This window comes from Nothoprocta perdicaria, unplaced genomic scaffold (genome assembly GCF_003342845.1).
Source record: "Nothoprocta perdicaria isolate Ctin4 unplaced genomic scaffold, notPer1 scaffold_38, whole genome shotgun sequence".
NCBI classification, from domain to species: Eukaryota; Metazoa; Chordata; class Aves; order Tinamiformes; family Tinamidae; genus Nothoprocta; species Nothoprocta perdicaria.
The window spans coordinates 1,177,738-1,203,224 of NW_020455621.1; positions in this window are offsets into that span (position 1 = coordinate 1,177,738).

A 25,487-nucleotide genomic window follows, 5' to 3' on the forward strand; every position below is an offset into this window, starting at 1 on the left:
TTTGGTTGCTTTTGTTTTGTTTTGTTTAAATCCTCGCTCAATTACTAGGTTCCTTTCAATTTTTAAAGTCAAGCTGTACCCTAGTGAAACCTTACCCAAGTCAATTATAGGACCCAGCCAGAATTTAGAAGATCATCTGGCCTTGTGTTTTAAATAAACATGGAAAATGATGCACCGAGAAAAAAAAACAAAAACAGACTAGCAGGGAATGTGTGAGTTCAAAGCACAGTATCTGTTTTAATTGATTAAAAACTGAAAGGAGCGTTCAGGTAATGAATGGACTCAAGTGATTTCTGGTCTTCCCATTCTACACTGAAGAGTAAAAGAGATTCTTTCTGCTTATTGCTCTCGAAAGCGATTTGCTGTCAGCAATAGCTTGTGTGGTAACTGCTTCCCCTGGCTTTAAAGATGCAACATCCAGAGCACAAAGGATGTTGCTTTTATTTCTTCCTTTTTATTTTGTCTTTTTTACCTTTTTTTTTTTTTTGCCTTGGGTGACTATTGAAACTCATGTCTTCAAGTATTAAAAAGTGAATTTATTTGGGAGCTGAACCCAGATTATTTTAGAGAGAAGCAGTGGGAGAACTGTATGAGTTTAGCAAGGGTGAATTTTTTAAGACAGAGTAGGCCGCTGAATTTAGTGGAGATCACCTGTTGAATTTGTCAGTGCTTTTTGAGTCGAATCCTGCTTGTTTGGTTTGGGGGGGGGGGGAAGGTAATCAAGAATATTTATTTTACAGAGGCTATTATTTAAGTGTGGGAAAAGTGGGAGCAGTTGAAAGGCGCAGTGCAGTTTTTTCCAATTGTCTTGAAAAAGCCCTCAAATAGCTACCAAAATATTAAACTGTTCTACTGTTCATGTCCCATTCCTTTTAAAGCTTGCTTCTATTTAAATATAAGCACTTCAGGGTTATTCCATACTGAGTTATCCTCCAAGAATATTTATATACATTGCTATAGCCTTACTGGAGGATTTTGTATCCTGCTGGTGTCTGTTAGTATGAAAAGCTGCTTTGTCAGGAGGTGTCTGGGAAACCGAAGGCTTCTCAGCTGAGTCCCTTGCTTGTTTTGCTACAAATTCTAAGGGAGACTTTAGTTTGCCTAAAAGTTCATCTGAAAGCCATAAATTGATCTGAGCTAACCCCAAGCTCCTATTTCAAGTTCTACATCTATCCAATATGGAATTTTAGCTGAGGGTTTTTGAGATCGTTCAAATCCCAAGCTTTAAGGCAGCTGAAAAGCCATGTGAACCTGACACAAAGATGTTTTCATATGCCTGTGTGAATTTTTAGTGTGTACTTGTCATTTACTGCGGGCCGTCTTAAGACATGAAAGGTGTCAAAGAGCTGCTTTCATTTTGCCTTTTAGGTGTAAAGTTACTTGGACCCTTAATGGCTAAATTATTGCGTGTGTATCCATAGGAAAGTGAAACAAAACTGACAAGGATAAACTGTCTTTCTGTCTTCTCCTTTTCTTTTTTTATTTTTCACAATGTGTCAGCACTGGTATGGAAATAGTACATTATTTTGTATTTTTTTCCCCTCCTCTGGCTTAAAATGTCTGTTTAGTTGCCACACTGATAGGTGGCATGTAGCCTCGGAGAGGTAAGTGCTTCCTGATTTGCATAATATTTATAGTATTTTCAACCAGCAGATTGGTGGAGTATAGTGGTTTGCAACAAAATTTGATGGCTTGTAATGGTCTGAACCTATSTGCCTTCTCCTATTCTAAGGTATGTAAGTTTTCTGTAATTTTTAGGAATGCATTTTTAAAATCTAGCAATTTTTATGACTTGTAACTCTGTGGCATCCTCTAACACCATYCCATATCTGAAGATTTATCAAAGCTCTGGTGTAGATCTGGACTTCTGCAATGTTTGAATGGAAGAGCGAGACTTAGTCGGAACATCAGCAAGAGCGGGACTTGGTCTGAACATCGCCAAAGCTCTTTACTGAAGAGCTCCATGTGTTGAATTTGGGCCTTTTGGGTTCTTTCAGTGGTTCAGTACTTGTATGCCAGTAGCGCCTACAAGCTGCAGTCAYGACCTGCAGTGTCAATATTCAGCTGGACTTCATGCAAATGGAAAACAAACTGATTTTGGCCCTAGTTTTGAAAAGTTTGTGGCTCTTTCCCCTTCTACATGTAAATTTTATTTAACAGAATATATAAGAATGTGAAGTCCTCTTGACTCACTGGTTTTAGAACATTCTTTAGATTACTAGTTTAGTAATTAATTTAGATCGCTAATTACTAAGCCTGTCTGTATTGAATTTGGTCCTTCCAGCTTTGTGTGTTTTTGATAAATGGTAGTTACTGCTAAATAGTGCTCCTTCTTTTTGGTGTCTCTGATAAGTGAGGATATCCATCATTTTTATGTTCCAACCTTGATAAAGCAAATATTTTCACTTTTAAATTGGGCCATTCTTTTTGCCACAGTCAGATCTGTTACAGCTTGCTGAAGTAAAGCAAGGATGGCTTTGATTGAAGTATATCATAAAGCTGGACCCACAGGGAGCGCTGCCTGCTATCCTGCTAACTTAAAGCCACTAGAAGGAAGTCCTAACCTATATTTTCTTTTTATCTATTAGATTATCATGAAATAAGTTTGTAATAGCCAAGCCAGACAAAATGGAGTTGCATATATGCCCCTCTTTTCAGTTATGGCTAAATGAGTATATTTTTATTCTCCTGGGAGAGTGTAGGGGGACGGGACAGGGAGACTTCTCATAGTCATAGCATGAAATAATACATGATAATTTTAAATGTAGCTACAATGAATCAATTAGAGCTTTCAAAACTTCAGTCATGCAAAATAGGATGGCATTTCAGGGTAAGACAGAGAATATAATAAAGCATGAGAGCTGTCAGCACAAAGTACTAGAAACAATACAGGAAAAAAATATTTTCCCAGAATGCAGGATTAAAGCTGACTGCCTGAACATGCTTGATGATATTCATAAGACTATAATTCATTCACAGTTCTAAAAGCCTGCCCCTGCAGTTTTTGATCTGGCCTTGTTATAAGCAAAGCATGGACACATTTCTTTTCAAAGCAGACATGTTATGCACATTCTCACATAAGAAACAAATATTTCAGAGTTCCCCTTTCAGAAGAAAAATCTCACAGTATCTGGTATGTGTCAGTGCAGAAACTTTAATGCTCTAAAATAAAATGCAGGTTCTGAAATATTTTTGTTCACGCTGAGTAACTTTCAATTTTATAACTAGCCAACAAACCCGTCTGGAGTAAACTCTGGTTCTTACTGAGAACAGACACGGGTGTAGTGGCCTCTGTTACTTGTGAAGGAAGAAACTCCTCATAGTTGGACAGCTGAGATGTTAAGTGTCCCAGTGGTGGCTCTGAAACAAGTCAAATATAAAACTTCAGTTTGTTTCTTTCTCATAAGCTTCCAGAGGATCAGCTTTTTCTCCTTGATCAGTGTGGACTTTTTAGAACCTAATGAAAATTCACAGTTTTGTTTAAATTTTGCTTCAGACTGTCATTGTTCCTAAAGAAATAGAAGACAGCTGGGAGGTATCTTCCCTTGTGATGGCCAGTTGGCAACATAGTACAAGCCTCTGTCTTCGCACGCTTTCTAGTGYGGTGGCAGGGAAGTAGCTGGAAGAGAAATGTCTCTAAACTACCCAAAAGACTGATTTGAGAGGTCGTAGCTTCCTGGAGACGACATGGACCAAGTTTTCACATGAAAACTTGYGTGCTCATCAGGTTTTGTGTCCTGTTTCACGCCTGCCCTTTCTTCCCTTGCTCAAGGATGTGTGGGGTGATTTCCCTGCAGGCAGGCTGGGTAGGAGGGCCTGTAAAGTAGTTTTATGGACTTGGTCTCCTGTGTGGTGAAATCGGGATTATCTTTTCAGAATGTAAAACATGCCCTGAAACTTCCATTCTTGTTCACTTCTGTCCTCTCCAGCCAAGGGTTTCTTCCCTTGCTCTAATTTTAGGTCATTTTTGAGGCCAGGAAACTTCCTCTTCTGTGGGATGTTCTTCTGTTGAACACTGGATATTTACTTAATGAAGGGGAAGCTGGCTGGAGGGAAGCTCCTTTGGAACGTGCAGAAGGAAATTTTTTAGTATGTGTAGGAAAGATGTCATTTCCATCATTTCCATTAGGAAAAAGTTGCACTGAATTTAGAAGACATGTAACCAAGAGAGCGCTATAGACTTTTTTGACAACATCAATTGCTTAATTGAAAATGCTACTCTTGTGGTTTTCTTTTAAACAAAAGATTTTGCAGTGAGGATAACATTCTGTAGAAAGTTTTAGCACATGGGCCTTTGCCCTTAAGTATTGTCCTTGTTCTTCCCAAATGTCCTTTGACCTTTCCATTATGAATACCTTTTCTTTCCTTCTGGGTCTGTTCTGGCAAAACAAAAGTCCATTTAACTTCTTATTTTTTTTTTTATTTTATTTTTTTTTTTAATAGGACTGATAGCTAATTCAGAAGTCCTGGCACAGGCTCTCGGATGGGGAGCAAATGACTTTCCTTTGTGCCTTGCAGTCCCCCTRTAAGTGTTCACAGGAGCACATTTTGATAAATAGGGGTAAAGCCTCTTGTTCTGCTGTGGTGGATCTGCAAAGGAGGGCGCTCGGGAGGTAATTTATTCTGCCAAAGGGATGATTCATGTTTTATTAATGCTATGTGGAGTGGACGCTTTTTTTACATGTTGGGTTAAAAAATGTAAGGTAAAAATCAGCTGTAAATTGGAGTGTATAGGTTAGTCCATTGATGGGAAAGCCAAGTATTCTTTTAAATCTTTGAGATACCAGTGTAAAGTATATTATCTATTATGTAGTTTTTTTTTTTTTAAGGAATATTTGGCCCTGCACATGGGTGCCCTTGTGTGTGTATGTTTGTTTTTATTGCAGTTTGATTCTTATAAATCATGTAAGCATTTGAAATCATCATAAGCATTTAAAGGGTTTGTATCTGTAAGTTTATGAATGTCACAGTAACGCAGATACAGTATGTTTTAAAACCTTTTTTTGCTTAATCATAGGTTTTTCCGTGACTCCTGGGCTTTCAACTGCCTCATAGTGAGGTTAAAATCTTGTTATAAATGTATAACATAAACATTTACATAATCGAACAYTAGTGTCTACATGTATATGGCTACAGATAAACCTGATGTGTTGAAACCTGATTTGTCTTCTGAGAATTAAGTCTGCAGCGCTTACATGGGCATTTCTCATGCTTATTTTGCATTTCTCTCTTATTGAGTGCTTTTGTTCCATCAGAAGGACCTTCAGACCTGAAAAGCACTAATTCCGTGGATGTTCAGCTGTTTTCTAGCAATTTTGGTTAGCCTGGTACCTGTTTTCCTTGCCACCCTTGCCTTGCTTTTATCAGACTACCACAGTAACAGTGCCAGCTCTGAAGAAGACTGGGTAGGTACTCGTCMAAAGTCCTCATTTAGAAGCATGCTCTTTCTTGCTGCATGTGGTACCCCCTAGGATGTCTCACTATTTGCTGACCTCTTCAGTTTCCACTGTATCTCTGTGTGTGAGAAAGTCTAATGAGACTTGAGGCCAGCGCAATGCTGTAGAAGTTGAAAGGTCTATAAAAATCACTTGCCTCTTGGAATAGGGCATTGCTTTGGGTGTTAGGATGGTCATTAATTAGGTGTGGGTTTTTGCCTTTTTTTTGTTCCAAAACCAATTAATATTTATCTTGTATTTGTATACCTTTCTGAGGAGATGTCTGCCTTCCCTGTCTCTCAACCTGATTTATTGTTACTGCTCCCATAAGGCTTCAGTTYGTATGAGGAAATTTTTACTCTTGTTTGTGTGTTACTGTTTATATGTGAAGAGCTTGGCTTAAAGCTTTGAGGCTTCATATCTGAATCACCGAATGGACTATCTAAAGCAGGTATTTTGCCATCATCCCTGGATAGCTGCAGCCTGATGTACTCGCTTTGCTTTCCATGTCTCACCCCAGGCAGGGCAATCAAGGGACTTCTTGCCATTTCTGCTGATGGTACCGATGAAGATGCAAGTTGAGGTCGTCATCTAACAACTCTAGGCTAGGCAGCTTTCCTGTTGAGATCCATAGATGGAGCAGTTCAGTCACACTTGACAGTACTGAAGACATGACTGTAAACTCACAAGTGTAAATTCACTAAATAAATTTTAAAGTGAAAGATGTAGGTTCTTTTAGCCTCTTCTCTAAAAAAGAAAAACCATTTTTCTACCTTTTTTGTTTTTTCATTTTTTACATTTGCTGCGAGGAATTCCATGCCTACATAACATATTTAAAATGTGTAAATCCTTTTTAAAAATTTCAGTATTGTTAGGAAGCTTTAGTATTTGAAACTGCTATGTATAAACAGATTTTTTTTTTTCCAAATGCATCTCTCAAAAACCGTCTGTAGAAAACCCAAGGAATATACAAGCCAAAGTTAATAAATAACTTTAATGTTAACCTTACTTTCCAATAAATGTCTATATCCCACTACCTGCACTCTSTCACTTCCCTGTCCTTTGTAACAAACACTTACGTCTGAAGAGTGCCCATTTTAAAATTTGTGGTTGTTTTCATGTGGATGGGAACCAGGACTCGCATACRATCTGGTTGCAGAGCACGAGGCAAAAAAGGTAGTAAAAAGCGGAGGGGGGAAATTACAACAAAATAAGGGTAACTTTTAAAATTTACTTAATACTTCACTTTTTCTTTTTTTTTTTTTCTTTTCAGATAAAAGAAAATGGAATTGTTCTGCTGATATGAAGGGCTGAAAGAAGTCTCCAGTGTACTTTTTTTTTTCGCCCCCTACATCCCTTTTTTTCTTTACTTTCTGGGGAACAGCATGAATAAAATACATTCTAGGTAAAAACTGTTCCAAGGAAGTTTTTTATATTATATTTATATAGAATTTTATAAATTGATGTTAAATACATGGTTTGTTTTTATTTAAAAAAGAGAGAGAAAAAACCAAAAAAATCCAAGCAACTCAGTTTAAATACAAGTAAGTCAGTTTAAATCATGTGCAGTCCCTAAAACAAAAATACTATAATTGTTCTAGATACCCTGACCATAAAATGCATTTGTCTTTTTTTTTTTTTTGTTCTAGGACCGTTGTATATACTTGTTGAATTAGAAATGTAGAAATGTCTTCAGGCTGAGGAAGAAAGTGCTATCTGGGCTATTCTAACTACCCAGTTATTGTTAAAGACAAAGCCACTGTATATATCATAATCTCTATACCCGATTATAAAACTGTAGCCTTTGCATTATAAAGGGAACTGTTTATGTCGCAGCAAACTATATAAATTAACTATGTAAATCAAATTCTAAACTACTCTAATGTTTACATGGTATATGGGTGTGTCATCTCTCCCAAAAGAGAGATTGCTTATTGGGAAGACTGGTTGTGCTCTAAAATGGCAAATACAATTGGGGCAAGTGTGCTGTCTTTTTGGGTCACCGGTAGCTGCTGTTGTGTCGTGTCTCTTCCAATTTACAGAGGTCTCATTGCAGCCGGTCATCTTAGGTTGCTGTTGTATTCAGTGGAGAATGTGCTTAGTGAGACACAGGCACCACCAGATGGTGATTCATCTAATCTATTTTAGATACCTATTTTAAGATGAGATGAATCACCCACTGAAGGGGCCTTTCTCAAAAAAAAAAAAAAAAAAATTAGAAAAATTTAGACTAGAAGGGCCCTCTGGAGGTCTCTTGCCTAATCCCTCACTCAAACCCAGACAAGCTTCAAATTTAGATCAGATTGCCCAGCACCTGTCCAGTTGAGTTATTAAGATCTCCAGAGGTTCACAGCCTCTCCAGGCATCTTTTTCTTTTTCAGTGCCAAACCACTCTCAATGTAAATAATAGTTTCCTTATGCCTGATTTCCTGTGTCCCAACTTGAGTGCCGTCTCTTCCTCTTGTGCGCCTTGGAGAGGGCTATGGTGGCACCTTCTCTGTAACTCACCTTTAGCTGGTTGAAGTCGCGAATGTTCCCCTCAGCCTCATCTTATCCACACTAAGATAACACAGTTCCTTCAGCCTCTCCTTGTATATCTCTTCTTACTCCCAGCACYGCAAACTGTGATTTTTGTGCTGCTCTGCTGAACTACCTCCAGTTTGTCAGCTCTGTTGTACTTTGAAGCCCAAGCTTGGACACAATTTTCCTAGTGGAGACAATGCTGAGTAGAGGGTGATAAGTCCTTCCTGTCAGCTGGCTGTATACTTGTCTATGCAGCTCAGTATGTGATTAGTCTTCAGTGGAGTGAGGGTGCACACAGCCAGCTCATGTTCACGTTGTGCGCTGCAACCCTCGAGTCCTTTTTGGAAGAGCTGCTAACCAGCTGGTGCCCTGATCCTCCTTGTGGTTTTGGCTGCTGAGTGTAAAGAAAGCCTATGGTGACTAGACTTAGATCGGGTGAATCTCACCCTAAAAGCTGATTTCTCTGACTAGATTTATATGTTATATTTATGTTATATTTAATCTAGTCAGATGTTATATTTAATCTAGTCAGACTGTAACATATCAGTGGATATGTTACTGAATTTGTAATCTTTAGCAGCAGAATCCTGCCTACTTATTACATGCTTAGAGTTAGGATGCTTTAGGTAGATCGGTTCAGTTAAATGTTTTAGCTTGAGTTGACTACTATGAGAGTTTATCTTGAGACCTGCCCTATTTATTGTCTGTGTCCGTGGCTTGGGGGATACAATGGAGCACTTGGTCTTAGGCTTTGTAGGTGAGGCTGTATTGGGGGGGACCTGTTAGTGTGCTTAAGGGCATATCAAAGGTACAGCTGCCACCCAGAGGGACTTCAGCAGTCTTGGTGGCATGAGACCAGMAGGAACTTCATGAAATTCAGTAAATACAAATGGGTAAAGACCTGCACCTGAGAAGGAAAGCGGCCTTGCATCCATACTGGCTGGGGGAGCAGCTCTGTGGGAACAGATCTGGGCATGCTGGCAGACAGCAAGCTAGCGCTGAGCCAGCAGCGTGTCCTGGCAGCAAAGAAGGCCAGTGTCATCCTGGGCTATAGTAACAGAAGCATCACCTGTAGATGGAGGAAGATGATCATCTCCCTCTCATTAGTTACCACCTTGGAGTACTGTGCCCAGTTTGGGGTCCTCAAAATAGAAGACAGACATTAACTACCTTGACTGAGCTCAACAGAGGGCCACCGTGATGGTAGGGGCTGCAGCACTTGCCCAGGGAGGAGAAGCTGGGAGAAGAGGAGGCTTTGAGGAGACCTAACAGCAGCAGTTCAATTTGTAGAGAARGTTGAGATTAATTTTGTGAATACAGCATTTGGGTATCCTAAGGGTACTTCAATTTCTATGATTTTTTTTTTGTCTGTATAGCAATAGGATCTTTATAAAAGTCTTTTAGAAAATATAGCTACTAAAGGAACCTTCAGATGACCTGCTTAAGGTGCTATGGATACATGCACTAGATATAGTTAGAAATACTGCTTCTCAGACTAATGAGTTCGTCCTTCATGCAGTCCAAAACATTTTTGAGTACAGTATTTCTCTATTCTGCACTCTTTCTTAACACAAAAATACTGCTGGGCTAAATTCAGCTCTCCTGTTAGTCTGAACTGAGACAGCTTTAGTTGGATATGAAAAGAGAAGCAGTTGAATAGGTTCTTCAGACATTAATGGCGAAGGCTTGCAGGTTATTTCCACAAGTAAGAATTAAATACTTGTGTGGGACTGGACAAGTATCATGCTTTAAAATGAAAGTCTCAATTATTGTATTCCCATGTCTAGTCCTGTTCCAAAGACAGGACCCTTAATATCTCTGGATCTTCACTGCAGCACCATCCAGGAGTATCTTACTGCAAAATTGTGCAGTGTGAACATACTGCAGAACTGAGCAGTCACCAGCATGTGTAAGGGCCACCTGTGTTAGTGGTATCTGTGTCTCTCTCATGCCCCTGCAATGCTGTATTTGCATCATCTTCAAAACAAACAGCACTGACATGATCGTGCCTGCGTTATRGCTTAGTTGTTTTGTGGATATCGTTGCCCACATTGAGGATGTATCCTGCTGCGGCTCCTTATGTGCCTGCATTCCTGCATTCATTTCCTAGGGAAACTCGTGTGTTTGAGTGGGCGGTGTATGCACAGGTCTCTCCTTGAGGTGGGGATCAGGCCCCAGGTGAGCTCTGGATGTGGCTCCAAGAGCTGGGAAGTGACCCTGGAGACAAGATTCCCTTACTTCTCGAGGGCAATTATGTTAGTATATTGCTGCCCACTTGGAACAGAAATAGCTTTACTGAAGTATAAGGCAAGTTTATTTTAAGATGTGTTAATTATAGCAAAAGTATCTTTGTCTGAAGAGCAGATGGTTCAATGGAGTTTTGAGAAGGGAAAAATTACTCTTGCTGGCCCCAAGGACAGCATCTCTTGGAATCCTCAGGCACGGTAGGAGAATGATTTTACCACATTCAGAAATTTTTGTTCAGAAGCATAACACAAAATAGCTTTTTTAGCTGGTAGCTTTGACTTTTTCACAGAATAAAAGTACTACAGTTGCCCTGCAAGGCCCAGTGTGGCCCCCTGCATTCCTGGTACAGAGCCTCTTATGCAATAAGAGTACCGTGGCTGCAGACTCCATCTGTTGGTGACACCTGCCCATATCACATGTTTGTCAGATTTCCATTTGGACACATTTGAGCTTTGGCCTGCGATCTTACATGAGCAGCAGTGCTTTTTATTAAAGCTCATATGCTTTAATATTCCTCCTATAGCGGCTGTTCCACAGCAAGGTGTACGGTAATTCCACATGCAGTGCACGTGCACTGTTGTGCTGTTGTGCTCGTGCTAGTTGGTGCCATCTGATGGGTTCTGGTGCATCACAGATAAATCTGGTTTGCTTTTTTTTTTTTTTTTTAATTTTATTTATTTATTTTTTTTCCCTGTCCTGTTAATTTGCCAAAAGCTCTTTGTGGAGGGAGCTTTATCTGTTGTTTCGTGTTTTTATAGTACCTAAAGTACCTAGTACCTTGTATAGTACCTTAATATATAGTTATAGTATAGTACCTTTTTTTTATAGTACCTAAAGTACCTAGTGCCTAAAGTACCTAAAACCTTTGGTGTTTTTTTAGTACCGGTAGTATCTAGTACCTGGGAGTCCTGGTTGACACCAAGTTAACCATGAGTGAGCAGTGTGCCCTCGTGGCCAAGAAGGCCAATGGGATCCTGGTCTGTATCAGGAGGATGTTGCCAGCAGGTCAAGGGAGGTGATTGTGCCCCTCTSCTCAGYTCYGGTGAGGCCCCACCTGGAGTACTGYGTGCAGTTCTGGGCTSCCCAGTATAAGAGGGACGTGGAGYTTCTCGAGAGGGTCCAGCAGAGAGTGTCAAAGATGATTAAGGGACTGGAGCATCTCTTGTATGAGGAGAGACTGAATGAGTTGGGCCTGTTTAGCTTGGAGAAGAGAAGGCTGAGAGGGGATCTGATTAATATGTATAAGCTCATGAAGGGGGAACGTAGGGAKTAAGGGGCCAAGCTCTTCTCATTGGTGGCCAGTGACAGGACAAGGGGTTATGGGTGTAAGTTGAAAYACAGGCAGTTCCATCTCCATATGAGGAAGAACTTCTTTCCTGTGAGGGTGACAGAGCCCTGGCACAGGCTGCCCAGGGAGGCTGTGGAGTCTCCTTCTCTGGCCTGGCTGCCACCCTGTACCCCGTGCTCTGGGTGTCTCTGCTGGAGCAGGAAGKTTGGACTAGATGATCTCTAGAGGTCCCTTCCAACCCTAACCACTCTATAATTCTGTGATTCTGTAAAAGAATAAGGTTTCCAACCCATGAGTGAGAGGTGCTGGTGCTTCTGTGGTTCAGAAACATTAAAATGCTTACTTTGGTTAGAAGTTGCTTTGCTTGGTTGGCTTTTGAAGGGATTTCCTTGAGTCACACTTACAGGAGCCAAAACACACAGAAAACCCTCCGTATGTTGACAGATATGAATTGAAGTTGGATGCCGATCATCTGCTGTTTCTAGATATATCCTTTCTAGATATATCTTGTCACTTCCATTCCTGTAGACCTACATCATCAGCAAAAGTAAGCGGCATTAGTTCATTAGGAGAGAGTGGTTTCTTCCAAGAGATGAACTAATGATTGTAGTTGAGTAGCTCTTCAGTTTGCAGTCTAGTAGTTAAATTACATTAAGGTCTGTATCTTGTGAAAACTTTTTTTCTGACTGTAATGTTTATACACATGCACATGTRTATATTTTATATACTGTATATATATTTGCATACACAAATACATGTGTATACGTGTGTGTGTATACAGTATCATATATATGGTACAATAGTACAGAAGGTACTGGTTTTTTCCCTCTTAAAAATAGATTGTGTCAGTCAACATCTAACTTATGAAAAAACAATAGCAATATGTAGGCTTGTTTTTCTGAGAACATACAAAGCAAATCCTTATGTGAGATTGAATTCATATGCAGTTGCTATTCTGTGTGTGTTAGGGGCCTTTTCTCTGGCAATTTTTTTTTTTTTTTTGACCCAAACTATGCGCAAAGAGTAAAAGCCTATACTCAAAGCTTAAAGTGGTTGGTATGAGCAGATGGACATATTTGCTCAGAGTAAGCTCTTCGTCATCTCTTTGGATTAAAAATGAAACAYTTTTGAGTTGTCTTTATGGCCATGGAAACATTAAAAAATGTGAGGAAAACATAACTAGAGGAGTGTGGGTCGGTGAGTGAGCAATAATACTGCAAGGTGTGAATTAAAGCATGTTGGGGATCTTCCAAAATGCCTCTTTTGCACGGGAAAATACGAACCACAGAAGTGTAAGGCTGCCCTATGCATATTTCAGCCCTGATGAGCTTTGAAAGAAGYGCAGGTTTCTCTTGCTGGCTTGCAGGCTGCTCCGCGACCACCGCAGCTCGGCCAGGGGTAATTCTGCCGGCTGGGGACTCCCTTGCACTTGCAGCAGCACCAGCCTTGGGAAATCGGGAGACCATGAGATCAGCATCTTGATACGGAGTCTGGGGCGCCTCGCCAGCTGCCTGGGAAGCTTGGCTGCAGCAAGGGCTCTCAGGCGTTGCAGGAGCTTGTTCCTTCCTTCCAAGGGAGGAAATACATTCCTGGTATTCCTCCAAAGGAATATATTTCAGAGGCTTTTGTTTGTTTTTGTTTGTTTGTTTGTTTTTTGGTAAGAAAATGAGTGCTGACCAGCYGTCTTATCAACACATTTATGCAGGTGAGTTGGGTACCTTGAGTGAACCTTTTAGATGTCAACATGAGCCATTCACTGCCCACGTTAGGGTGGGATGGGGGAATCAGAAAAGGAACCTTTTGGGGTGAATGACAACTTATTTTGTTGCCTGCTTGTGGGACCCTAGGCTGAGGACTGCTGACTGCAGCCCAGGGGGCCTCAGTGTGGCCCCAGCCAGGAAAAAAAAGGCCCCTGGCCACCAGGTACCTGCATCTGGGAAGCAAGGGCAGAGGATGTGGAAGGCATTTGGAGTTATTTGTAAGCATAGTTGCGAACGTGCATAAATCTCTGAGATTCATAAAAGAAGCTGTTGGATGGCAGCAGCAGCAGCTTTTCTTGTTATCACGTGCCTGACTGACACACCTTTAAAACATGATATCTTATTTAGTGGCCATGAGCGCTCTTTGACGTAGATGGGGTGTGTTGCTGGAAAAAAAAAGTGCTTTAACAGGATCCATCTGGGCCAGTTCTAAGCGGAATGCTAAGGCTTTCTAGCAAATAAAATCTGTGCTACTTAAGGGACAGAATCACTTCTAATGCTCATCCTTCAGTCAGATGGAAAATAAAGATGCATTCTAATTTTACGGAAGGTCGTCCTCTGGCTGTATAGAGAGTGATCATCTTGCAAAAACCTCCGAAAGCCTTTTATTATATAATTTTGAAGTCATTTGGCAGATTACCATAAGGGTAGAATTCTCTGTATTCCAGCAGATAAATATTTTGGATAAAATTAACCCTTAATTAGTTTTGAAAATATTCTTATACCTGTAAACATTTCATGTTCTTTTTATGTAATGAACACACATTTTAAATGTAAACTTCTCTCAGTGTGTGTGTCGTTGCCCTCTGCTGGGCAGCCCTAGAATGGGGCTTCGCTGCCTGCTTGGCAGGGAGTCTGCAACTCTCRCTCTTGTGGAATCGAAGAGCGATGCTTTCACACTCTGTATGAAACAAACCAATAGCTTCATAAGGTGGGTACCTTTATCTCTGTAATCTGTGTGTTTGGCCAGGAGTTTTCTCTTTAATTTGTAACAAAAGCATTTTGGAAAACAAATGCTGGAGAAAGGTTTTGAGACCTTTATTTATTTTGTGGAAAGTTATGCAAGAAAAGACTGCTTATCCATATTATAAGCAATCATGTGAAGGGATGTGGAAAAAATCTCTTGTGACTTGCTTAAAACCTCCCAAACATTGCATATAATAAAATTTATTCTAAAAATGATGTTGGCAAGGCAAATAGAGCTGCAATGGCCTGTCTGCATGTGTTATAATTTATATTGAAATCAGCGTTATACGCTCCAATCTTGAAAATGCTTTCAGTAAGCTGGATTAGAAGGGGTAAACAACTGGTGTTTACCAGGTGTTTTCAACAACAACAGGTGTTTTCAACAACAATCAGGTGTTTTCTTTTTAGCATTGCAGCAAGGGGTCTTGAGCTAGCCTTGTGGCCACAGAGCTGAAAGCAAAACCTGTTCAATGGCAGGCAGGGCAGGACACGCTGCTTTTTTGGATGGACTTKTTGGGTTTGTTTGTAGCTAGTTATGGGTTGTCTATTAGCTGAACCATCCATTCACACTGAGCAGGGCCAATCTACCCGTCCCTACTGCTCTGCACTTTTGGTTTGTTTTGGGCATAATCGYACGTGGCATCTCCTGCAGCAGTGGGGCTGCTGTTCCAGGCAGCAGGGCTCCCCACAGGGGAGGAAAGAGCAGTGAAATAAAACTTGTAGGGCAGTACCACGTGGAGAGCTTTGCTTAAACAGAAGGGAATGGTATTGGATGGTACCCCCATACCGAAGTAAAGCTGCGAGGGCAGCAGATGGTAATGGAGAAGGTAATTGGCAGCCCTGCAGAGGGTTTACCTAGGAATTCCTTGAGGCTTGGTCTTGGGACTGGTGCGTGTAACGTTTTGATAGTGACCTCAAGCACAAAAATTAGAAATGCAGAGATGAAACTGGATGATGGCATGAAGTCGAGAAGAACTGTAAATACAGAAGAGGCTTGGGATATCATACAGGAAAACAGTGGTCTTGGGGGCTCTGTAATAGTAGAAAGGGGGTAAAATTTAATAATGCAAGCTTGTACTTGGAGTTTCCTACTGGTACATTTCTTATCAACTAGATGTGTGGCAGGTACAGGTCTGTAGGCCTAGCTGCCTGAGATATGAGAGTTAAGTGGAAATTCAGTTTAATTTAGTAGAATGCAGCCACCAAGCTCCCAGAAGTTGTTTTGTAGCAGATGGTCAGTGATCAATTCATCTTTGAATTGTGTTGATCTATGCATATCCTCCCTTTTCAATTACTCTTTTACCACCAAACACAATAATGAAGGAAGACAGGAAAACAAATTTTSTTCTTGGGACAGTATGTGCAAAAATCATGGCATTACATTTTGATGGCAGAATACATCTTGAATTACATATAAAATAAGTTAGCTTTTCGGCCAAGATCAGCCAAATAAGCTTTTCCTGAGGCTTGGATCATGTAACAGACCAACCATGGATAACAGTTCAGGCCTCTAGAAAATTTCCAGTGTTCCTTTTCCTTTAACTCTTAGAAACTTGGGAAAGAAAATTGGATCCTAGACATTAACGAGGCTCCGCAGAACGTCTCAGTGAAACTCTGAGTGATTTAAGAGCCTTCCGGGATTGTTTCCAGTTAAGCCTTTTGGCATTTGTTGCAGGCCGATACAAATTAAGATCAAGAGGCAAAAAAAGAACCAGTTCATATTTGTTGTCTTTGGGATCAACATCAGGGGAAAAAAAATTGAGGGGAGGAGGAGAGAGAGGCTAAACATCTCAGCTGACAGAAGGAACATGAAGTTAAGCGATGAGTGCAGTAGAAAGTGGAAACTTTGCCTGGACTTGAGGCAGTCCTTGCTGATTTCTGAAGCGTTTARAAACAACAACATGTTACTATGATGGAGCATTAAGAAAAAATATACCAGGAGACCAGAAAGGACATAGCCCGGCACTGAGTCGCTTGCAAGATGACATGCAAGAGTTTCCTGGTTTTCAGGTATTTGTTAGAACCTGTAAAATCTGTATTGTTGTGCGCTTCATGCGTGTAAACAGAAACATCTAGATGGAGCTTAATCTCACTGACACTTCAGCTTTTTAAACTAACATTTTACAATATAACTTTGGATATTTGCTAAAATAGGTTAGCATTAACAGTTTGCATACTGGATATGTGGCTTTTAGACAAGACATTAAAAGAAGAATCAAACTTACCTGCATCCAGCCAGGAAGCACAATGTTTGTTTCTATATAACTTGACTCACTACCAGTGCTTTGGCCCTTGATATTCTGTGCTATTGAGGAGAAAAGCGTAAAACAGACCTGACCACTCAGCTGCTGTTCTTAGTTTGCATTTAGCAAAAATAAGAGTAGAAAGGAGAATATTAAAGGCAAGCCAAAGAGAGAGAGAGAGAGAGAGATGGTCTGTTTGTTTTGAATGTTTGAGTGCTATAACTTCCAGGTAGCAGGAGATGATAGGAAGTCACTTTTACTAGAAATAAAAYGCTGTGTATAAGGCAGAGTTCACTGCTGGGGTAGTGCTGGGAGACATTTGCTAAGCAATTTTGATTTTATAACCAAATGTATGTTATACAGGCGCTGGAAACTGGAGTGAACAGGGCACTTGCAGATTAGCAGCAAGATGTCAGTGCTCCACGCTTTTCAGAGCAGACAAAAGTGCTTTTATATGCTCTGCACTGGAAGATGTCTCAGAGAATGGAGTGATAGTGGAGACCAGGAGCATAGAAAAGGGYTGAAACCCCACCGAACAGCAGAAGTGGCATCTGTGGGCAGGGTCAGAAACTCAAAACAAATTTGTAAGTCTTGCCATATAAACAGTATACAGAAGGATCCTTCTCCTGCCACARAAGGCTAAGCTGAATCATCCTTGCCTGTCAGAAATGAGGCAGTAAGTCTAAGGAGGTTACCAATAGGTCAGTTGTAAGTGTGAGACAGGGGGATGTTTGAACAAAGATGTACCACCTGCMTGGCTGAAAGATTTCACTGAAGCTCTGCTGATGAATAAAGCTGTGAAGTCCCGCGTTTGTTCACTTAGTCCATACGGTAAGAAAAAAAAAAGTGTCTGATCTGCAAGTGAAACTGGAGAAAAACTTGAGGTTAAAGAACAGATGCAGCAGGCCCATTCCTGAGGATGTAGAGACTGATGTTTCTGTTGTGTTGGAGAAGCAGTGACGAGCAGAGCTGTCCTGGCTCTCCACAAGTGTCCCCTGCATTGCGAGGCTGGGCAGGAGTCAGGACAGGCAGGGAGCTGGGGTGCCGGCTCTAGTCCAAGAGCAGTGTGGTCCTAGTAATATGGAGACTGAGTATGTGCAGGATACCATTTGTGAAGGAGGATTAAAGATGGAAGGTGCCTGGTTATCAAAGCACTTTGCAATTCAGTGAAGGGTAGTTGCAAATGGCAAGGCTTGCAAAAACCATCCGATTTTTTTTCCCCTCCTTCGCAGGCAACCTCTTAAGTAGGCTATAAAAATAGAATTCTTCCATCTAAGCTGTTTCACAGGCCCTGCTGGTTGCAGCCTTATTTCTTACAGTCTAGAAAATATAGTACTCTACCTGTGAGCAATTGGAGGAGGAACATATGGAATCAGTGTTTTGGGTATAAGAGAGTATAAATTCTTCCATTTAGCATAGTGGCTGTGCACTGTGAGAAGCACTTTCATGCGTGTACTGGATGTACCCTTTTCTGCCTATCTGTCTCCTGTTTGTTTATTACAGCAGAGTACCATTAGTGATTTTTGGGCATGTACCCCTGCCCTTGCAAAAGGCAGGACTATTCTGACCAGTATTACCTTGCTAGCTGCTTGTTGCCTTTTTAAAATCATTCTGGTGGAGTTCACGTTTATGGCCTGGGTAAAATCTTAATGATACATGGAAAACATGTTCAAGTGGGATGTCCATCGTCATACAGTCAACGTTAGAAATGTCAAGGAATCAGGGTCACCTCAAATAATTTGCATTAGGATCTCTTTGAACTGTGTGGCTTGTTGTAGCTTGTTTCAGTGCCAATATCCTGCTTTTCCTCCAAGCAAGGAAATCCTGCTGATGTCAGTAGGATTCCAAGTGTGCGTGTGCCAGGATATCAGAGCAAAGGTTTGTCACACTGACATGAACTGGGGAGTGCTCCTTACTTTGTGCCTGCAGTTCCAGGACTTGCCCTGTAACTTGCTTTACTTGTTGCTTCAAAATATTTGAACTAGCAGACTAGCAGACTCTCCGAGAGAGAAACTTGTTTGACAAGGTTTTGGCTGGAACTAAGGGTATATACGCCACGCAGCAACAAAAGGGTGGAGTGGCAAAAACAAGCTTTTATTTTGTTTCTCTTTCCACAGGCGGCAAGTTAGCAGAATTCTTTGCAGGGCCATTATTTTAGATGCTGCTGGAATTCTGCTCAAATGTTGTAAAAAGACTGCCTGAAAGATTTTGTTGTTCTACACTGGGGAAAACTCCCCACTTAGTTAAAGCACTGGACATGTGGGGAAAAAAAGAGGTGAGTATCATTATTCCTATTTTGCATATCAAGAAACTAAAGTGTAGGGAAGTACACATGATTTTCCTGAGATCAGTGCAGCAAGTGGAATAAAGTGGAATGGCAGAACTGGAGCAGAATAGMAGCTTTTTTTACTCCCATGCAACATCCAGTCCACCAGTGAGCAAAATCTTTTATCAGTTCTACTTACCTCTAGGCCCATTCAAAAAATAGAAGAGTTGCTCACAGTTGATCAAAGTTATTTGAAATGAATTGCTTGATGATTTAAATTGATTTGATTTTTAGTCAGAATAATCTGAGAGAAAAATCAGACTTGCTGTTACTYAATAAACATATACTAGAGCATTTTTTTTTTAAATTGAAATGTGCTGGAAAAAGATAAAGCTATTAACAAATGTACAGTCTCTTCTCCCAAAATACTTGATGTATGATAAATGTGAGATAAAAGGAGGAAAGGGTAATGGCTATATATGTTTGCCCTTTTTTTTCTTTCCTGTCGTAATTTCTAGAATTATTTTTGCATACAGCTTGATTTGTAAGATCAAATTTAAAGTGGAAGTGCTGCATCAGTGGCAGACGTGATTACGGCTCTGGCACCCAGAGTTCTTAGTGATTACTTTTTTTTTCACCTGTTTAGACTTCTATAGCTTTAAAATCCTAATGCTCTGGATCAACAGATTGCAGGCAAAGAATTGGCTGTGGTCCTTTCCAGCAAATTTTGTAATGATTATTTCTCTTGTATGGTTTTTATTTTGGTAGAATGCTTACGTATTCAAAAGTTAAGGTTCCCATAGCAATGTTAACATGGCCACATTGCACATATGCAGTATTTTCAATAACTGTTAATTTATGCTCTGCTCTGTRTCTTAAATGTGACTGAATTATTGTTGCTGTGGGAACTTAAACTTTTGAGACTCTTGACTTCATTGCCTAGTTTAATGCCCAACTATAAAATATTGCAATGTAAAAAATGRTCCTAACATTGAGACCTCTTGTTAGTCTCCTGAGGTTAGGATATGTGGAAAAGAATGGGCAGAGTCAAAAGAAATTGTGAATTTGTTCTTAAGTGAAGACTTTTAAACTGTACTGCTAGTCATGCTAATTTCCTTAGAGTGGGTGTAAAGTAATTGCTACTCAGTCCAGGATATGTCCACCCCGTTCCTTCAGAAATGAAGGCCTTGTATGCTTGCTCATTGCTACAGTTTACCTTTGCATGAGGGCTTCTTTATGGTGTAGGCCAGGACCAGAGTTACTTAGCTTCCCTATGATCCTTGGAAACCRTTTCTGTCTGTGTGTGCAGGAACACAGCAGGTACACAGCATGGGTAGCATTTTCACTTCCTATATTGAAGCATGTCTATGGGCAGCAGTATGCTTTGGAAATCCCATGATGTAGTTGTGGTTTCCTTTAGTGACTTGGGTGCATATGGTTTAGGAGAGCTGTGAGCCATAGCTCTTGTATCTGAATGCTGGTTCTTTGTGAATGAGACAGCATAGGTCTCCGGTCCTGCAACAGGAGATCTGTGGGTTTACTCCTCTTGGCAGCACCATAGTGAAAGGATTTGTCTCTATGAGGAAAACTGATTGGCAAGGCTGTTCTGCTCCAGCTATTAGGGGGTAATTTAGCTGTTCCCGAATAACTCCCACATGTGGATGAAATATACCAAAATATAAAAATGGTTTTATTCTGTAACAATTATTTCACTTTGGGAATGGAGTAATTATCCTAGAATAAAATAATCACTTCCAGAGACAAATAATTATTAGAGTGCGAGTTGCTTGTTTTGGATCAGAGCACAAGAGCTGATGAGAGGGTGTGGAAAAGTCCTCTGCTCTCTTYGCCCCACCGAGTTTCCATGGGCAGGTGAGTCGGGCTGGTTTGTCCTTGGAGCCCTGCTGGAAGGTCTCCAACACAGTGCCTGAGAAGTGTTGCCTTCGGTCAAATAGCTACCGTCTTCAGCTTAAAAAACACGTTAGTGTGGAAAGCCCTTGAGATCCACAGGCATCTTTAAAGGTTGATTTGTTGGTACAGGTGATGTAAAAGTTGATTTAAGCGCGGTGTCCATCTGTACCCTACATGATTTTTTTCAGGAGTTTTCACCCCAAATTGTGCCACCTGGGCTCACCAAGAGCCAGGCGGCGGGAGATGAAAGCCACGAGCCTCCAGTGAGGCTGAAACCATGTTTTTTGTGGGGACTTCCCGATGCTTGAGGCTGCTGTAGCCCAAGCGGATCCTGAGGGAGGCATAACCGCGCGCCGCGCAGGCCGGGCTGGCGTTAGGCCCGGGCGGGAGGCGCCGGCGCGCGGCCGGGCGCACGTGGCCGCGCGAGCGCAGGACGTCGCCGGCTGCCGACGTCTGGAGGGAGCCCGACACGTCCGCGGCGCTGGTGCGGAGCGCGGGTGACGACATAACAGTCGCTGTCACCTAGGAAATGAGACCCGTCCCCATGGCAACCCCAAGGCTGCGTTGTTACTCTGCTTCAAAATGTTGACAGTTGGAAAAAAGGCCTCTTCAGACCAAAAAAAGAGAAAAAAAAAAAGAAAAACCCCAAAGGTTCTTTTTTATTATTATTATTTTCCTGTCCCCTTAATAAATGTGCTTTGTTATTTAATCTGAAACAGCCAGGGGAAAGGCGTGTGTTTAACTCGAGATGCTTAGTGGAAATAAAACTTTGGAGAAAAAAAAATGCAGAATGTTTCACTAACGAAAAGACTCCACTGCCTCCTAAAATAGTTCCAGATCCTGTGAAGGTAGTTTTAATGAAGTGTATGGCACTTCAGTTCGCTTAAATCATCAGACAGCTCCTGAAATTATTTTGCTGGATCCTTTTACATAGTTTGAATCACTCTGAAAGTCTCCAGTTATAAACCGTAGCTCTGTTTTGTAACCATTATAAATAACTGGAAAATGAAACCTTCATTTTATAGCGGTATGAGCAGAGACAGGTTTGCTACACACTGTCTTCAGAGTTTCTTCTGTGTTTATTTTCTAGGGTGTTTTTCCTCCAGTTGCCTACTCAGATCCTCTGTTGAGTCCTATTGGCARCAACTGTACATGTGCAGCCTCTTTCGCTCATAGTCAGCACAAGGGGTATCAATTTGTAGTAAAAAACGCTGAAATTGGATATTTGTGGCCAAAAGGAACGCTTTTTGCTGACAGGCTCATAAGCAGCCATGGATGTTTATGACCCACAACAGCTGTTAATGTTTTTGTGGGGTTATGCCCCAAAACTGTGYGACTTCAGTGCAATGGTATGCAAGGAAGGCCTTTCATTACATCAGATCTCAGCTTGTCCTTTTGTTGCTATCTTAAGCCTCGCTGGTATTGAGGGTGCCCCTGAAATTCATCTTTTCTGCGGAATTTCATCCCGACCTCCCTGCTTCCTTTCACTGAAGTTTTCAGTGAAACTATTAGGACCAGTTTGAGGAGCACAAGTAAACTTTCTTGTCTATATCCTTTGCCTTGCTGCACTACCTGTTACTAGCTATTTCTTCATCTTTGTAATAACTCCAGTAGGTATTTTCTTCTGTTAATGATAATTTCCTCAGTGGAGCTATATCAGATACTTCTCAAGCAGACAAGAAGTACCAATTCTGCTCCCCCACCCTATTTTTTTTTTGTGTAGAAAATCATTTTAAAAAGGTCTAGAAGTTAAACTAACATGTTTGATCCTTATCCTATCTTCTGCTCATCTCAGTATCCTTAATTATCCTTTATTTTCAGATCTATTCTGTAATCTTGCATGTGAAACAGATTCCTTGAATTCTTCTCCCTACCATTCTGATTAAAGTTCTTGTCTTTTCTTCAGCTATTATCYACCCATACAGCCCTAATAGTTGTATAAGAAAGACACACAATTGAATAAACAACTTTTGGCTTTGGGTGTTTCAAAGTCCTAGTCTGATTACCCATCCACTTGCCTATCACTCACCATCTGTGAGTTCCTTGAACTTCTGGGTTGTTTGCAAAGTTGTTTTCATTCTCTTTAGTCATCCTGCTATAGGATCCTGTCTTTTTCATCATTATACTTACTGATAATTCAGACAAAGTATTCACTAAAATTTGAGATCATACCTATATTAGTTTTTATACCACACCATATGCAATCTGCCCCTCTTTTTCTGTCTTTACTCTTACTCTTTATATAATAAAACAAATTTTTTCTTTCCTTATATTTTTTTCAGAGAATCACAGAATTACAGAATGGTTAAGGTTGGAAGGGACCTCTAGAGATCATCTAGTCCAACCTTCCTGCTCAAGCAGGCACACCCAGAGCACAGGGCACAGGGTGGCATCCAGGCGGGTTTTGAAGACCTCCAGAGGAGGAGACTCCACAACCTCTCTGGGCAGCCTGTGCCAGGGCTCTGTCACCCTCCCAGTGAAGAAGTTCCTCCTCACCTGGAGATGAAACTTCCTGTGTTTCAGCTTATGCCCATTTCCCCTTGTCCTATCACTGGCCACCAATGAGAAGAGCTTGTCCCCTTCTCCCCTGCATTCTCCCTTCATGAGCTTATACATGTTAATCAGATCCCCTCTCAGCCTTCTCTTCTCCAGAGAAAAGAGGCCCAGTTCACTCAGTCTCTCCTCATACGAGAGGTGTTCCAGGCCCTTAATCATCTTRGTTGCTCTCCGCTGGACCCCCTCTAGGAGCTCCACGCCCCTCTTATACTGGGGAGCCCAGAACTGCACCCAATACTCCAGGTGGGGTCTCACCAGAGCTGAGGAGAGGGGCAGGATCCCCTCCCTTGACTTGCTGGCAACATCCTCCTGATGCAGGTCAGGATCCCATTGGCCTTCTTGGCCACAGGGGCACTGCTGCCCCATGGTTAACTTGGTGTCATCCAGGACTCCCAGGTCCCTCTCCATGGAGCTGCTTTCCATCAGGTCAACCCCTAATCTGTMCTGATGCCTGGGGTTATTCCTGCCCAGGTGCAGGACCCTGCACTTGTCCTCATTGAACCTCATGAGGTACCTCTCTTTTTCTAACCTAAAGCAGCTTGTAGCTTGGCTTGACTTTAATAATTTTAATTTATCCTAGCTGTTCACTTATCCTTGCCATTTCGTCCTCTTTTCCATTACTTTGTAGATTATCCTCTTATTCTTAGTATCTTCCTTCAGGTAATAATTCACCTAATAGACCTGATGGCCTTCTTACAAGTTCTCCTAATTTCTGAAAACATAATTTCAATATTTATAACCTGGATATCTCTCACTTAGAGAAATTCCAGACCTGTTTCATAGTCAGCTCCCTGACGTCCTCAGTCCATTTGATTTTCCTAATATGGTTTATCAAAACTGTCTGGTTTTCTTGTAGAAATCCCTGTGGTAGAGTTGCTTTCTTTGTATGTCTGGTTAGTTTAAGCACGATCCTCTCATGATTTTTCTGCCCAAGGTCATATTCCCATCCAGATTTTCTAAAATGTCCTAATTACTCACCAAAAACAGATTTAAATTTGCTTTTGTTATTGCAGTAACTAGCTGAGGAGGTCAGAATAGCTGATTGAATCTGTCATATTTAGCTTCTTAATTGTATGAGGAAAAGGTTTATTACTGTTAATATTATTACTGCTTGCTAATGCTGGTTGAATAAAACCTATAATTTTGCTGTGAGGTTTTGTATTTTTTTCACTGTAAAATGCTGAAATTAAATGTCCAATGTAGAATGGGAGAAAACAATCTGGCATAGCTCATGATTTTGTTTTTGGTGAATTTTTTTCTGTGCTAATGTTTATGTGTACCATCAGTATGAATCAAGTAAGAGTCAGTAATATATGTAGAAAAAAATGGTGATTTCCACATTCAGAAGCAGGTGTGGACTTAATGTTTCACTCTGTGTGGTAGAACTATTACTGTCTTGCATGGGCATCAGGATTTCTCCCTTGATGTTTTATTTATGTTTTTTTTCTGAGGAATCTTTTACCTAGAAATGCAAAGGCATTTTTGTGTCTACTTCACTATTAACTCTACTCATAAGGGCTGATTTTGACAATGCTCCCACTGGTTGCTGATTTGGAAGGTGCTGACTAACCTTACCATGTTGGTAGTCTCTTGGCTGTGATCTAAAGTCAATGGAGATAATGTGAGGCTCATAAAGTAATTAAATGACAGATTAGTCACAAGGCTCTCAAAATGATTAAGCCTTCATCTTGAAAGCAGAAAATCTCTGTCCAAACTTCAGCTGTGTTTATGTAGCCTAATGCTGAAGAGATGACTGGAAGTAGATGTTCCTTAGGTGTATGAACTACCTCAGGGGACAGCAAGCACCAGTAGTTCRGGACAGGCTTCCTCCGTTGGATGCTGATCAGAAATGTGTGGGAAGGTGGAGTCATAATACAGTGAAATAAGAACTGCACAGAGGCAGGGGGTGTTCCTGCTTTATCAGGCATGTAAGTACAGTCATATGAAGTGCTGTTAAACAYCTATCCTCAGATGCACTCCCCCCACCTAGCTCCCCTTAAAACAATAAAGGTTGAAATAGTTGCGTACAAGTCAGATGCCTGAGGAGTGATTCAGGGACCAAGGCACAGGCATGTGTGTAATGCTGTTTTAGACGTTCCTTGGTATCTAAGACCCGGAGAAGGAGATGGCACCTGTGACCCATGGCTTATGGCAGACTCCCCCTCTGCTGGGGCAGTAGCTGAAAGCCAGGCTGGGGGCTCTGTGCCTTCTATAAAATACTTCTACATACYGAAGTTGAAGCACTTGAACCGCTCTCCAAATAGTTTTGTAGATCTAGGCTTTGCCCTTCCA